Genomic DNA, 15227 nt, shown 5'->3' on the forward strand with positions numbered 1-15227 from the left:
TTGTAAGTTTCTATAAGATCCCCCCTCAATCTTCTAAATTCTAGCGAGTACAAGCCGAGTCTATCCAGTCTTTCTTCATATGAAAGTCCTGACATCCCAGGAATCAGTCTGGTGAACCTTCTCTGTACTCCCTCTATGGCAAGAATGTCTTTCCTCGGATTAGGAGTCACACGTTCCTTCCATTCAGCGACGCTACCTGTTGAGTTACTCCAACACTTTGTGTCTATCTTCGGTGCAAACCAGCATCTGCAGTTCCTTCCGACACATTTCTCTGCTGGGTTAACTGATGCGTATTTGCTTTGTCTTTGAATATTAGTGAGACAGAGGCTCAGGTGCCTTCAGCAGTGTTGTCCGAAAACAATTGTATTTGAAACAAAAGTAGTTGTAAGCTCCTTGGGTGGAAATAATTTTTCGAGATCCCAGTAGACCAAATGCGAATAGCGGCTTGCATACCATTTTTGGAATGCAGCTCAACCTGTTAATGGTCTTTTGAGATTTATTTAGCGTTAACAGTAATTTAAAGAATGATAGACGCAAAAAAACTTGAGTAACTCACCGGGTCAGGCAGCAAATCTGGAGAAAAAGGATGGGTGATGTTTCGGGTCCAGATCCTTCTTCAGATACGAAACACGTTACCCATTCCTTTTCTCCAGATATGCTGCCTAGCCCGCTGATTTACTCCAGAACTTTGTGTCTATCATCGGTTTAAACCAACATCTGCAGTTCCTTCCTGCAAAGTAATTTAAAGATATTAGTTTAATTTAGGGATACAGTAAGTGCCCTTCGGCCCACCGAGTCCGTACTATCCAGTGATCCCCGCACATTAACACTACCCTACACACACTAGGGACAATTTACACTCATACAAGCCAGTTCACCTACAAATCTGTATGTCTTTGGGGTAGAAACATAGAAACATAGAAAGTACGTGCGAGAGTAGACCACCAGGTCCGTCGAGCCCGCACCGCCATTCGCTCATGGCTGAACACTAAACAGACACACTTACCCACAAACAGTAGACACAAGACACAGAACACAAGACACTACCCTCCCCTTTATACCGCTATCACCCCTCTCCACCCCAAAAACCTCGTGATCTCCTGGGGGAGGCAAAAAACCGGATAAAAACCCAGGTCCAATTCGGGAAAAAAATCCGGGAAATTCCTCTCCGACCCCAATCTAGGCGATCGACACTTGTCCAGGAGATCACTCAGGTCTTACTATACTAACCATACCTAGGTCCATATCCCTGCCCTCTCCCCGTAGCCCCTTATCCCCTTGGCAGCTAAAAAAACATCTATTTTAGTCTTAAATATATTTAAAGTTTCTGCTTCCACTGCTCCCTGGGGCAGTGAATTCCATAAATTAACCACCCTCTGGGTGAAGAAGTTCTTCCTCATCTCAGTTTTAAAAGAGCCCCCCCTTATTCTGCAACTATGTCCCCTAGTTCTAGTTTCCCCGATCATTGGGAACATCCTCGGTGCATCCACCCGATCAAGGCCCCTCACGATCTTATATGTTTCAATGAGATCGCCTCTCATTCTTCTAAACTCCAAAGAGTAGAGTTCCAGCCTACTTAACCTTTCCTCATATGTCAATCCCCTCATTGCAGGAATTAATCTTGTAAACCTTCGCTGCACTGCCTCCAGGGCTAGTACATCCTTTCTTAAGTATGGACCCCAGAACTGTACACAGTATTCCAAATGTGGTCTCACTAATACTGTGTACAGCTGCAGCAAGACCTCCGTGTTTTTATACTCAATCCCCCTAGCAATAAAGGCCAAAACTCCATTGGCCTTCCTGATTGCTTGCTGCACCTGCATACTAACTTTTAGTGATTCATGTACTAATACCCCTAGATCCCTTTGCGTTGCATTACAACGCAGCTCCTCCTCATTTAGAAAATAACTTGCCCTATCATTTTTTTTCCCAAAGTGAATGACTTCACATTTATTAGTATTAAACTTCATCTGCCAAGTTGTTGCCCACTCACCTAGCTTATCTATATCCTTTTGCAGACTCTTCCTATCCTCCTCATCCCCTACTTTTCCTCCCATTTTTGTATCGTCCGCAAATTTTGATATATTACACTTGGTTCCCTCCTCCAAATCATTTATATAAATTGTGAACAACTGGGGTCCCAGCACCGACCCTTGCGGAACCCCGCTAGTTACCGGTTGCCATCCCGAGTATGAACCATTTATCCCCACTCTCTGCTTCCTATTTGTTAGCCAATCCTCTACCCATGCTAATATATTACCCCCAATTCCATAATTTTTTATTTTTAGCAATAGTCTCTTATGTGGCACCTTGTCAAAAGCCTTTTGGAAGTCCAAGTATACCACATCCACCGGTTCCCCTTTATCCACCCGGGTTGTTACTTCCTCAAAGAATTCGAGCAAATTCGTTAAACAGGACTTCCCCTTCACAAAACCATGCTGGTTCTGTCCGATGAAGTCATGTTTATCCAAGTGCCCCGTTAGTGTTTCTTTAATAATTGTCTCTAACATTTTACCCACCACCGATGTTAGACTAACCGGTCTATAGTTACCCGCTTTCTGTTTACTTCCTTTTTTAAATATAGGTGTTACATTGGCCATTTTCCAATCCACTGGGACCGTTCCTGCCTCCAGGGAGTTTTGGAAAATTATCACCAATGCATCCACAATCCCCACCGCTATCTCCCTCAAGACCCTTGGATGTAATCCATCAGGCCCAGGGGATTTATCCTCCTTCAGTCTCATTAATTTCCCTAATACCACCTCCTTGGTGATCTTAATAGTATTTAGCTCCTCCATTCCTACCGCCCCCTGTTTATCCAACGTTGGAATATTTTTTGTGTCTTCTATGGTGAAGACTGATACAAAATACTCGTTTAATGCCTTTGCCATTTCCATGTTCCCCACCAACAACTCTCCAGTCTCACCCTCCAATGGACCAACGTTCACCTTAGCCACCCTTTTTCTTTTTATATAGCTATAAAAACTCTTACTATTAGTTTTTATGTTGTTTGCTAAATTCCTTTCATAGTCTATTTTCCCCGTCTTAATTAATCTCTTAGTTATTTTTTGCTGACCTTTAAATGCTTCCCAATCCTCTACCCTCCCACTATCTCTGGCTACCTTATATGCCCTTGCCTTCAGCCGAATACTATCCTTTATAGTTTTACTGAGCCATGGCTGACTGTTCTTACCCTTACCCCTTTTTTTCTTCATAGGAATAAATTTTTCTTGAAGGTTATACAGTAGACCCTTAAACGTACACCACTGCTCATGTACCGTCTTATTCTTGAGTCTGCTATCCCAGTCAACTTTGATCAGCTCAGTCCTCATACCTTCATAATCCCCCTTATTTAGACTAAGCACCCTAGCCTGAGTTTCAACCTGCTCCCCTTCTATTTGAATATGGAATTCGACCATATTGTGGTCACTTGTTCCCAACGAGTCCCTAACTATGACATTTTTAATTAATCCTGCTTCATTACACAGGACCAGATCCAAGATTGCCTCCCCCCTTGTCGGTTCTGTGACATACTGTTCTAGGAACCCGTCTCTAATACATTCTATAAATTCTTCCTCTAGTCTACCCTGCCCAGTTTGGTTTGCCCAATTAATATGAAAATTGAAGTCCCCCATGATTACAGCAGTTCCCTTTTTACATGCGTCAACTATTTGCAGATTTATGTTCTGACTAACAGCGTCACAGCTATTTGGAGGTCTATAAATTACACCCACTAGTGTTTTTTTCCCCTTGTTATTCTCTATCTGTACCCAAGCTGTTTCACTATCCTGATCCTTCAACGCAATATCCTTCCTCTCTATTGCCGTTATTCCCTCCCTTATTAAAAGGGCCACCCCTCCTCCCTTTCTTTCCTGTCTATCTTTCCTAATTGTCGAGTACCCCTCTATATTTAACTCCCAGTCCTGATCCCCTTGCAGCCATGTCTCCGTAATGGCCACGATATCATAACTATATATACTTAATTGCACCGTTAATTCATTTATCTTATTACGAATACTCCGTGCATTTAGATAAAGCACTTTCAGATGATTTTTACTACCCTTCCTTTCCGTTTTTGCCCCTTTTACATCTAGAGCTTTATCTTCACCCATTATGTCTCCTGTCACATTTTGACTTTCCGCTTCCCCACTGATACCCTGCTCTATTTCCTCTACCCCTGCCGTTATTACCCCCCTTGATACCTCCCCCCCGCTACTTAGTTTAAAGACCTCTCTACTGCCCTAGTTATATGATTTGCCAGGACCCCAGTCCCAGCACCGTTCAGGTGAAGTCCGTCCTTACAGAACAGATCCCCCCTGTCCCAGTACTGGTGCCAGTGGCCCAAGAAACCAAACCCATTATTCCCACACCAGTCTTTGAGCCACGCATTCAGCTTTTTAATTTTACGTACCCTCGCCGATTTGGCCCGTGGCTCAGGTAGCAATCCGGAGATCAGTACCCTCGAGGTTCTGCTTTTTAATTTATTCCCTAACTGCTCAAACTCCTTCAGCAGATCCTCCTTCCTCGTCCTTCCTATGTCATTGGTCCCCACATGGACCACGACCACTGGATCCTCCCCCTCCCACTGCAAATTTCTCTCCAGCATCGCAGAGATATCCTTAACCCTAGCACCGGGTAGGCAACACAGCCTTCGGGACATGTTCTGCTGGCCGCAGAGAACCTTATCTACCCCCCGAATAATACTATCCCCTATCACTACGGCATTTCTTCTAACTCCCCCCTCTTGAATGGCCCCCTGATCCACGGTGCTGCAGCCAGGTTGCTCATCCCTCCCACAGCCCCTGATCCCGTCCTTACATTGAGTAAGAGCCTCGGTCATGCTCGTCAGGGACAAGGGCTGTGGCTCCTGCCGCATCTCCTCCTGGTTCCCCCTACCTGCCTCGCTTATGGCCACACCTTCCTTTCCTTGCTCACTGCCTACTGAATTAGTTAAACTGGTCGGTGTGACCATCCCCTGGCACAAAACATCCAGGTAATACTCCCCCTCCCTGATGTACCGCAGCGTATGAAGTTGGGTCTCCAGCTCATCAATGCGGAGCTGGAGTTCCTCTAGCCTCAAACACTTACTGCAGCTGTAGGGATCTTCTACATCAATGGTGTCGACAAATTCCCACATCTCGCAGTATTGGCACATCTCCTGACCGCCCATCTTATATAAATAATTAACTGGTCCTATTTAAGAATCCCCTACTGTATTGATACACCCCTTATTTATATAATCCTACCTCCTATAAATGGGAGGATTTATGGGAGGAAACCGAAGATCTCGGAGCAAACCCACGCGGTCACGGGGAGAACGTACAAACGTCGTACAGACAGCACCCGTGATCGGGATTGTGCCCGGGTCACTGGTGCTGCAAGCGCTGTAAGGCAGCAACTCTAATGCTGCGCCACCATGCCGTTCTGTTGCTGTCTACATTCAATGAGGATGTGAGATTTGAACTAACCTGTGTACATGACTCAAATTTCTGGGTTCAAGCCTCACGATACTGAAATTGTCAAAATTGGATCTTGGTTGCACCATTATAATAATGCCTTCACTGTGTCAGAGGTTATGGGGGGAAGGCAGGAGAATGGGGTTAGGAGGGAGAGATAGAGCATCCTTGATTGAATGATGGGCCAAATGGCATAATTCCACTCTTATCACATGACCTTATGACCTCTGAATTTTGAAGGCATAATTTTTAACCGCAAAACCAAAACTCGTATTAAGGCCTAAAATCATAGAGGTCTTTACTTACTGTGGTGGGCTCTGGTTGCTGATGTTTTTCAACGCACTTTGAGACATTACATGCCTCGTAACCATGAAAGTTGGAAGGTGGTATCAGTATAGGAAGAGTCAGCTATCATCTCTAGTGGGTTGACCTCAGATTTGTTTGTGGCCGCGATGGCGACAGATGGGTGAGCGGTGTCCCTGAGCAGACTTGGTTTTCAATCGACACAATCAGCAAGTTCTTTCTGAACCGCAATAGATTTGCAGTTGTCGCACAGTGATACAATCAAGAAATGTAATGCCTGGCTGTGATCTCTGAGATATTATCTTTGAATTACAATTAAGCCAACTTGGGCGGCGCAACGGTGGCGTTGCTGCCTTACAGCGCTTGCAGCACCGGAGACCCGGGTTCGGTCCTGACTACGGGTGCTGTCTGTACGGCGTTCGTACGTTCTCCCCGTGACCGAGTGGGTTTTCTCCGAGATCTTCGGATTCCTCCCACACTCTAAAGGCGTACAGGTGTGTAGGTTAATGGGCTTGGTATAAATGTAAAATTGTCATGTGCGTACGCGCGTGCTTGCACTCGGGGCCCTCTCCCCCCGCTCGGTCGGCTCGGTCTCCCTTGCTTTTATTCAGGCCCCGCTCAGTTGGCTCGGCCAGCCTTGCTTATATTCACTGTCTTGCTCGGCTCGGGGAAGTGAAGAGTCTAAAAAAGACTAACCTTGCTCTTATTCCGTTTCTCTTAAAAGACCTCACGGTTTTTGACTCGATTGCACTAATTCCGTTACACCTCGCGGTTTTAAATGATTCTTTGAATATAATATAACATTTCAAAAAGATTAACCTTCCTTTTATTCTTTTTCTTTTAAAAGACCTCTCCATTGTACTAATTCCGGTTTCAACTTGATTCTACTTAATATAACATTTCAAAAAGATTGACGTTGGTTTCTTTCCGTTTATTTTAAAATACCTCACGGTTTTTAACTTGATTTGAACTGCTTCTTTGAACGTTGGTTTTATTCCGTTTATTTTAAAAGACCTCGTGTATTTTAAAATAATTTACAAATATAATATCTCTATATAACTAAAAGATTGTGTCCGGGTCAATGGTTAATTATCTTCTTCCAAACGCTAGGACACAGCCTTCCCATTTTCACACATCCTACTCACATTTTTCCCCTGGTGGCGATAAACATCTTCCCGTTGCATTTCCACCTATATTTCCGAAGTTATTAATTCTTCAAACTTAAACAGCCCGAAAACGCACCAATTTTGAAGGAAACCCCCCCCCCCCCCAATTACGTCATAATGCACTCTGGGCGCGAGGGGCACTCCAGCACTCCAATGGCAGTTTGCACATTTTAAAACACTTGCATTTTAAAAACAACTTTTGCCATTAGTTACTCTTCCACGCTGCAACTGCAGCTCACTCTTCCAACCGCTCTTCCACAACGTTCTTCAATCCCTCTCCCAAGCCAGTCAGGTGATGATCCAGGCCAGAGCTGACTGCTTCATTCTGACTTTGCTCTCTTTATCGATAAGCTTTTATATATTTTACGTTAACGTTGCGCAATATAATACCTGCATTTTTAAAAATTATTTTTTCCCTTTAAATAAGTTTCATTTCAAAATGCATGATAAGACTTGCATTTTCACAATAATTCCCAATTGCTTTGATTAACTTTTATTTTAAACCAGTTGGATTTCAAAAAAGACCACCATTTTATTTAAAATTTATTTGAAGTTTAATTTCAATAATCTTTTTTTTTTAAATTCTTTATATTTTTATTAGAAGCAAACATATAAAGTATAGTTACATATTATAGTAAAAAAAACTTTTCATATACATCAGTCATACATTATTAACATTTTCATTTATCGATTAATTCTGCTTCTAGTGTTTTTTTTATATTAGATTAGATTAGATAGCCTTTATTGTCATTCAGACCGAAGTCTGAACGAAATTGCAGCAGTCATACATACAATACAATAAAAAACAACAATAAACACATATTAACATCCACCACAGTGAGTCCACCCAGCATCTCCTCTGTGATGGAGGCAAAAGTCTTAGGGCTGCAGTCTCTTCCCTCCTCTTCTCCCTCTGCGCTGAGGCGATACCCCACCGGGCGATGTTAAAAACTGTCCCGCGGCTCAATCACCGCGCCCCGGGGTGGTCGAAGCTGCTGCCCACCAGTCCTGCTGACGCAGCCGCTGGCCCGCGGCCGAACCCCGGACTCAGGCCACCACCGCCAGAACACCGTCCCAGCCACCGTTACCGTCTCAGCCCCGCGCCAGGCCGCCCCGACATGGGCGCCGTACCTCCCTCGGGCTGGGCCGCCCCGACATGGGCGCCGCTCCTCCCTCGGGCTGGGCCGCCCCGACATGGGCGCCGTACCTCCCTCGAGATAGAGAAAGAGAGAAAAAAGAGTTACAAATATCAAAAAACTGAAATTTTTTGTCGTTATTATAATTATAAAGTTATGACGTATAACTTATAATACGTCATTGGTGATAGGTTCGTAGATTATAAAGTATAACTTTTCATCTAATAATTTCAATAATTTCAAGTTTAATTTCAAAAAACATAATACTTGCATTTTTAAATTAAACCAGTTGGTTTTCAAAAAGACCGCCATTTTATTTCAAACGGGTTGCACTTTGATTATTATTTCGCGATTTTACACTTTAATTAGACTGCTGCTTCAAAAAAACATTTGGCCATTTCATTCATTGACATTTATTTTGCAACAGTTGCATTTAAAAAATATATAGATTAACATTTATTTAAAAACGCTTGGACTTTTAAGAAAAAAATGATTACTGCTCTGAGTCACACGTGAGGGAAGCACAGCTCCGCAACCACTCTTCCATAACATTCTGACTTTGCGGTCTTTAAAGATAAGCTTTTATATATTTTTAACATTACGCGATTCTTTGAATGATACTTGCATTTCTTATTTCATTTTTAATGTTGCACGATTCTTTCAATAATACTTGCATTTTTTAATAAATCATTATTACAATGACTTATTTTAAACAAGTTTCATTTAAAAAAAAAGGGCGATTTATTTTAAACGAGTTCATTCATTCATTCATTCATTCATTCATTCATTCATTTCAATTTCAGAAAGGCCACCATTTTATTTTAAAGAGTTGCAATTTAATTATTATTTGCGATTTTACACTTTAATTAGACTGCTGCTTGAAAAAATGTTATTGAAAAAATACTTGCCCATTGAATTGATTAACATTTATTTTGCAAGAGTTGAATATTTAAAATCATGCCAAGAAGAAGCAGTAAAAGAGGTGCAGGATGGTCAAGGAAAAAGAAAAGGGGACAGCATGAAGTAGTAAGGAGCAGAAGGGCACAGGAGGCGCAACAAGAAATAACTCAATGTTTCCAACAAGAAAGAACTCAACATCTCCTAGATAAGCAAGAGAGAGAGCGGGAGAGAGGGACCCAAGAGACGCAGCAAGAAATAACTCAACGTCTCCAAGAGCGGGAGAGAGAGCGGGAGACAAGGGCACAAGAGGCGCAGCAGAAAATAACTCAACGTCTCAGAGTTAAGCGAGAGAGAGAGCGGGAGAGAAGGGCACAAGAGACGCAGCAACAAAGGGCTCAACGTCTCAGAGATAATCGAGAGAGAGCTCGCGAGAGAAGGGCACAAAAGGCGCAGCAAGAAGGAACTCATTGTCTCCTCCATCTTCTATGTCACAGCGGGAACCCGTCAGCCGCTCCTGCGCAGTTGGGAGCAATGGGTGAGTGGTGGAATATTGCGTTCGGGGACCAACCCTCCCATGTGACGCCTCGCCCCCCCCCCCCTCCCCCGCGTTGGGGGACGGGACCCAACGGGTCCAACTTGGTCTAGTAACATTTAAAAAAAAGATTAATGTTGCTTTTATTCCAACTGTTGGTTTTAATCCGATAGTTCAAACATTCCTCAAACTATTCACCCCCCCCCCCCTCCCAACGATTGAGTGAAGATCCATTTCGAGAACATTCCTCCAACGATTCACACACCCACTCGCCCCCCAGCCCCTTCCCCTCACCTCCCAGCGGTAGAGTGATTTATTTTTCAGACTCCGTTTGTTCAGGCTATTTTTTTAACATCATGCCAAGAAGAGGGAGGAAAAGAGGTGCAGGATATTCAAAGAGACAGCGAGAAGTAGATAAGAGCAGAAGGGAACAAGAGACGCAGCAAGAAACAACTCAACGTCTCAGAGATAATCGAGAGAGAGATTATACTGTGCAGTTGGGGGCTATGGGTGAGTGGTGGAATATTGTTCCACTTGGTCTAGTATCTATCTATATTATTATAAAATTATATTAATATTAAGCGCAGCCTGCCTTGCACTGTTTTTGCACGCGCTGCGAGTTACGTTAACCCCCCCCCCCCCCCCCGTTCTTCAAAAGGCACAGAAAGAACGAGCAAGTGGGCTCTGTTCTGCAGATCCCGAGGGCTTCCGAAGGTCGACGCACGCTAGTGCCTCGGTTCGGCTTTCCTGAGAACTCCCGAGAGCAGCTGAGAGATTTGGTCGGCGCACGCTAGCGCTTCGGCTCGGGTTTCCCGAGAGCATCTGAGCGCTTACTAGGTCGATGCACGATGCACGCTAGCGCCTCGGTTTGGCTTTCCCGACAACTCCCAAGAGCTGCCGAGAGCTTTGTACAAGAGTCGGCCCCTGTACTAGAGCTCTCTCTCTCTCTCTCTCTCTCCGGCCTCTCTCCGCTTTTCGCAGCCCGCTCGCTCGTCCGGCTCCCCCCCTCCATCGCTCCCCCCTCCATCGCTCCCCCCTCCATCGCTCCCCCCTCCATCGTTCCCCCCTCCATCGCTCTCACCTCCATCTCTCCCCCCTCCTTCTCTGACCCCTCTCGCCCTCTCCCCCCCCTCCACCCTCTCCCCCCCTCCACCCTCTCCCCCCCTCCTCCCTACGGGTGAGTGGTACAATATTGCGTTGGGTAACGGATTGCGTTGGGGGATCAGGCCTCCCGTGTGACAGGGACCCAACGGGTCCCACTTGGTCCAGGTTCCATTAAAAACAATAATTTAGTTTGCAGTCCCTTTGGCCCACCAAGTCCGCGCCGACCAGCAATCCCTGCACACTAGCACTGTCAATTTACAGTTATACCAAGCCAATTGAAGTACAACCCTGTACGTCTTTGGAGTGTGGGAGGAAACCCATGGAGGTCATGGGGAGAACGTACAAACTCCGTACAGACAGCACCCATAGTCAGGATCGAACCCAGGTCTCTGGTGTTGTGAAACAGCAACTCTACCGCTGCGCCATTGTGCCGCCCTAATCTAAATATGCTTCATTGAATTCTCAAAAGACCCAAGAGTCTTGTTTGTTTGGCCTGAAAGTTTTCCCTCAAGATACCAGCTTACATAGTACCTGGGCGCAACAGCAATTCCAGACCAGTGCTGGCTCGAAGGGCCGAATGGCCTGCTCCTGCACTTATTGTCTGTTGTCTATTGTTTTCCACGCCGGGTCCCCGTTGCCCTTCCCTCGCGGCAGTCCCCCCGCATGGTTCCTTCCCTCGGCAGCGACGTCCTCGCTTCACGTGTCCATCTCGTCCGTCCGTCAGTCAGCGCCATCATTGGCCACCGCACTGGCCTCTCCACAACGCTGCCGACCTGGGCCCCAGCCGTGGGCTCTTGTCGGGCTGGGCTCCGACCTGTGAGGCGAGGTGAGGCCCCGGGCGGGCTCCAACCCGGACTTCTCCGCGGCATCGATAAAGTCCACGGGCGGCGTTCCCAGTCTGCGTCTGAGGCCCGGCGGGAAGCCTTCAGCCAACACAGGGAAAAGTTGGTCAAAGTGTTGACGTGACAACTTGACGTTTTGTACCGATTGTATGAACGTTTGTTTGAAGTGGGTGTTGACCTGAATCCAAGGTGAACCAGGGTCAGGGCCGGATTTAGATGAAGAGCTGTTCCACTTGTGAGGCCCCCTCCGCGTTGGTTTTCAGCACTGGCAGCGAGGCAGCGACCGGACAGCCATGGCGGCCAAATCTCCCACAATTCAAAGCGAGGGAGAAAGTGCCCAGCGCCGACCAGTTGCCGTTGCAGTGCGCATGCGTAGGGCGGCCGATGATGTGCTGGCCGTGGTTGTGCGCATGTGCAGGGGGGGGGGGATGACGTGCAGGCCGCAGCAATGCGCATGTGCAAGGCGGCCTGACGTGCCGGCGGATGAGGAGCCCGGCGGCCCGGACACGGATAGCGGAGGGAGATGGAGAGAGAGAGATAGAGAGTTGAACGGTAGGTGTCCTGCCTTGGCCGGAGGCCCCCCTAGACCTCGAGGCCCTAAGTTTAAGCTTGTCTAGCTTATAGGTAAATCCGGCCCTAACCAGGGTAACTGTTTTAATCATCAATGGATCTTTGTTATTGTGTCAGAAGCCAGCCATTGTCCATCCCAGCTACGAGCAGATACACACCCCCCATTCCCCCTTTGTTTCCATGTAATTCCGCAACTTCTCATGCCCATCGACCTTCCCAATGATTCTTTTACACATTGCTAAAGTAGAGGAATAGATCGGGTAGGTGCACAGAGTCTCTTGCCCAGAGTAGGTGAGTCAAGGACCAGAGGACATAGGTTTAAGGTGAAGGGGAAAAGATTTAATAGGAATCTGAGGGGTAACATTTTCACACATGTTGGGTGTATGGAACAAGCTGCCGGAGGAGGTAGTTGAGGCTGGGACTATCCCAGTGTTTAAGAAACAAGTTAGACAGGTACGTGGATAGGACAGGTTTGGAGGGATATGGGCCAGACGCAGTAAGGTGGGACTAGTGTAGCTGGGACATGTTGGCTGGTGTGGGCAAGTTGGGCCGAAGGGCCTGTTTCCACGCTGTATCACTCTAGAGGGAGTTTACAGCCAGACAATCTGTCAGTATGTCTCATGCTTTTTGGAATGTGGGAGGAAACCGGAGCACCTTGGAGGGAGGGAAACCCACAAAGTCATAGGGAGAGGACGTAAACAGCAGCGGAGGTCAAGACTCAACTAGTGCCCCGGAGCTGTGAAGCATGCGAACTTCAGCTTGGGTGTGCCTCCAAGACTGCCTCCCTACAGTGTCTGATTAGTTTCTGATCTAGAGACAGGATACAAACTGGAAAGCATCCACATCTCTCAGCAACAGACTTGTATTCAAATATTCTGCTGAACAACATCCAATCTCCATCTCGATATAGAGCTCAGTTTGAATGAGTCTGAAGAAGGGTCTCGACCCAAAACGTCACACATTCCATCTCCCCAGAGATGCTGCCTGTCCCGCTGAGTTACTCCAGCTATTCTCAGTATATCACCCTGTCCTACCCAAATCTCACTACCTTGCGCAAAAGGCGTACAGGTTTGTACGTTAATTGGCTTTGATAAATTGTAAAATAGTTCCTAGTGTGGGTAGGTTAGTGTATGGGGTGATCACTGGTCGGTACGGACTCGGTGGACTGAAGGGCCTGTTTCCGCGCTGTATCTGAAGTCTACACCTGACTGTCTTGCATTGGAGCATTGTCCCACCTGCCAGATTTACCAATTGTATTATTAAATGCCTCTGAATTACTGCAGCTACTGTCACTACTATTCCGCTGAAACACTCTTCCTTCGTTTGGACTATTAAAGAACCTTACAGCGTGGAAATGGGTCTTTTTGTCCACTAAATCGTTCCCAGCCAGAGTACCCATTTATGTTTTAAACTAAAAAGTTTAGCGGTAAAGCGCGGGAACTGATCCTTTGGCCCACCGACCAGGAATCCCTGCAGACTAACGCTATCCTACACGCACTCGGGACAATTTGCAATTCTACCAAGCTAATGAACCTACATACCTGCACGTCTTTGGAGTGTGGAAGGAAATTGGAGATCCCGGAGAAAACCCACGCAGGTCACGGGGAGAACGTACAAACTCCGTGCAGACAGCACCCGTAGTGAGGATCGAACTCGGTTCTCTGGCGCTGTGAGGCAGTAACTCTACCGCTGTGTTGCCCTCGCAAATCACTGTTTTTCTCTGTATTTTATGATTCAACTATACACCAGTTTACAGTTTCCGATTAACCTTTCAACCTGCATGTCTGTGAATGTGGAGGAAACGGGTGGCCCTGGGGGAATGCCATGGATTTCAAGGGAGAAAGAGGAATCGTCAGAGGTCAGGATTGAACTTGGGTCACGGGAGCTATGAGGCAACAGCAATACCTGCTTGTCGTAGATGTTATTCTTTTGCCCTGTTGAAGTTTGAGCTTGAAGATAGACACAAAATGCTGGAGTAACTCAGCGGACAAGGCATATAAAGAATGGGTGACGTTTCGGGTCGAGACCCTTCTTCAGACCTGGGTCAGTAGAAGGGTCCCGACCTGAAACGTCACCTATTTCTTTTCCCCAGAGATGCTGGATTCAACAGGGTTTTACCGTGATAGATCTGAGATCTGTACAGAACCCAGTTGGCATTGTACTCAATGTACAGGGTGGTAAGGGAGCGGCCTCATACCAAACGAAGCCCTTGGCTTCAGTATAGGATGGATCTGGTTTCTGAAGAAGGGTCTCAACCCAAATCGTTACCAATTCCTCCTCTCCAAAGATGTTGCCTGTCCTGCTGAGTTACACCAGCATTTTGTGTCTACCCTTGACTTTAGTGTCTGGTATGTGGAGCAATAGACCAGGTAGGTTAAGAAATCTGATGTGTGCTTGATGCTAACTTGTATTCATAAAATGTATGGCATCTGGACAAATCATCACTTCTAATTTGATTGATATTGATGTTGGATATGGTGCTGCCCTTGGTAATGTTTTGAAGTCTGAAGAAGGGTCTCGACCCGAAATGTCACCCATTCCTTCTATCCGGAGATGCCGCCTGTCCCGCTGAGTTAGCTTTTTGGATCCTCAGTTTATCACCCTGTCCTACCCAAATCTCACCACCTTGCGCAAAAGACGTACAGGTTTGTACGTTAATTGGCTTTGATAAATTGTAAAATAGTCCCTAGTGTGGGTAGGTTAGTGTATGGGGTGATCGCTGGTTGGCACGGGGTCGGTGGACCGAAGGGCCTGTTTCCGCGCTGTATCTTATGTCTGCTCCTGCTCAGTTACTCCAATAGTTTGTGTCTATCCAGAGGTGTGCTGGCTGTCCGGCCAGCATTTTGTGTCTACTGTATAAATCAGCATCTGCACTTCCTTCCTGCACAGGAGTTTGAGCTTGGTTCTGCATGCAGTGAACAAATGTTTTTTAAACTGGGGTCTTTCCCTGTCTTCCAGGTGCCGCTGACATGGCGGACACAGATTTATTCATGGAGTGCGAGGAAGAGGAGCTGGAGCCTTGGCAGCTCATAGAAGATGACGTAGTGGATGATACAGGTGGTGGGATGTTGATGTCGGTGAACAACAATCTCAATACAGGTAACTTAAGGAAACCGTGTCCCTGGTTTAGTTACTGATTCACGTTGCGGCTGCTAACCTCCCCTGAGGCAAATGTAGCAGAATTACTGGTAGTGCTCCCTTCTATTGACTCCATCTAC

Source organism: Amblyraja radiata, unplaced genomic scaffold (assembly GCF_010909765.2).
Source record: "Amblyraja radiata isolate CabotCenter1 unplaced genomic scaffold, sAmbRad1.1.pri scaffold_682_ctg1, whole genome shotgun sequence".
Classification (NCBI taxonomy): Eukaryota; Metazoa; Chordata; class Chondrichthyes; order Rajiformes; family Rajidae; genus Amblyraja; species Amblyraja radiata.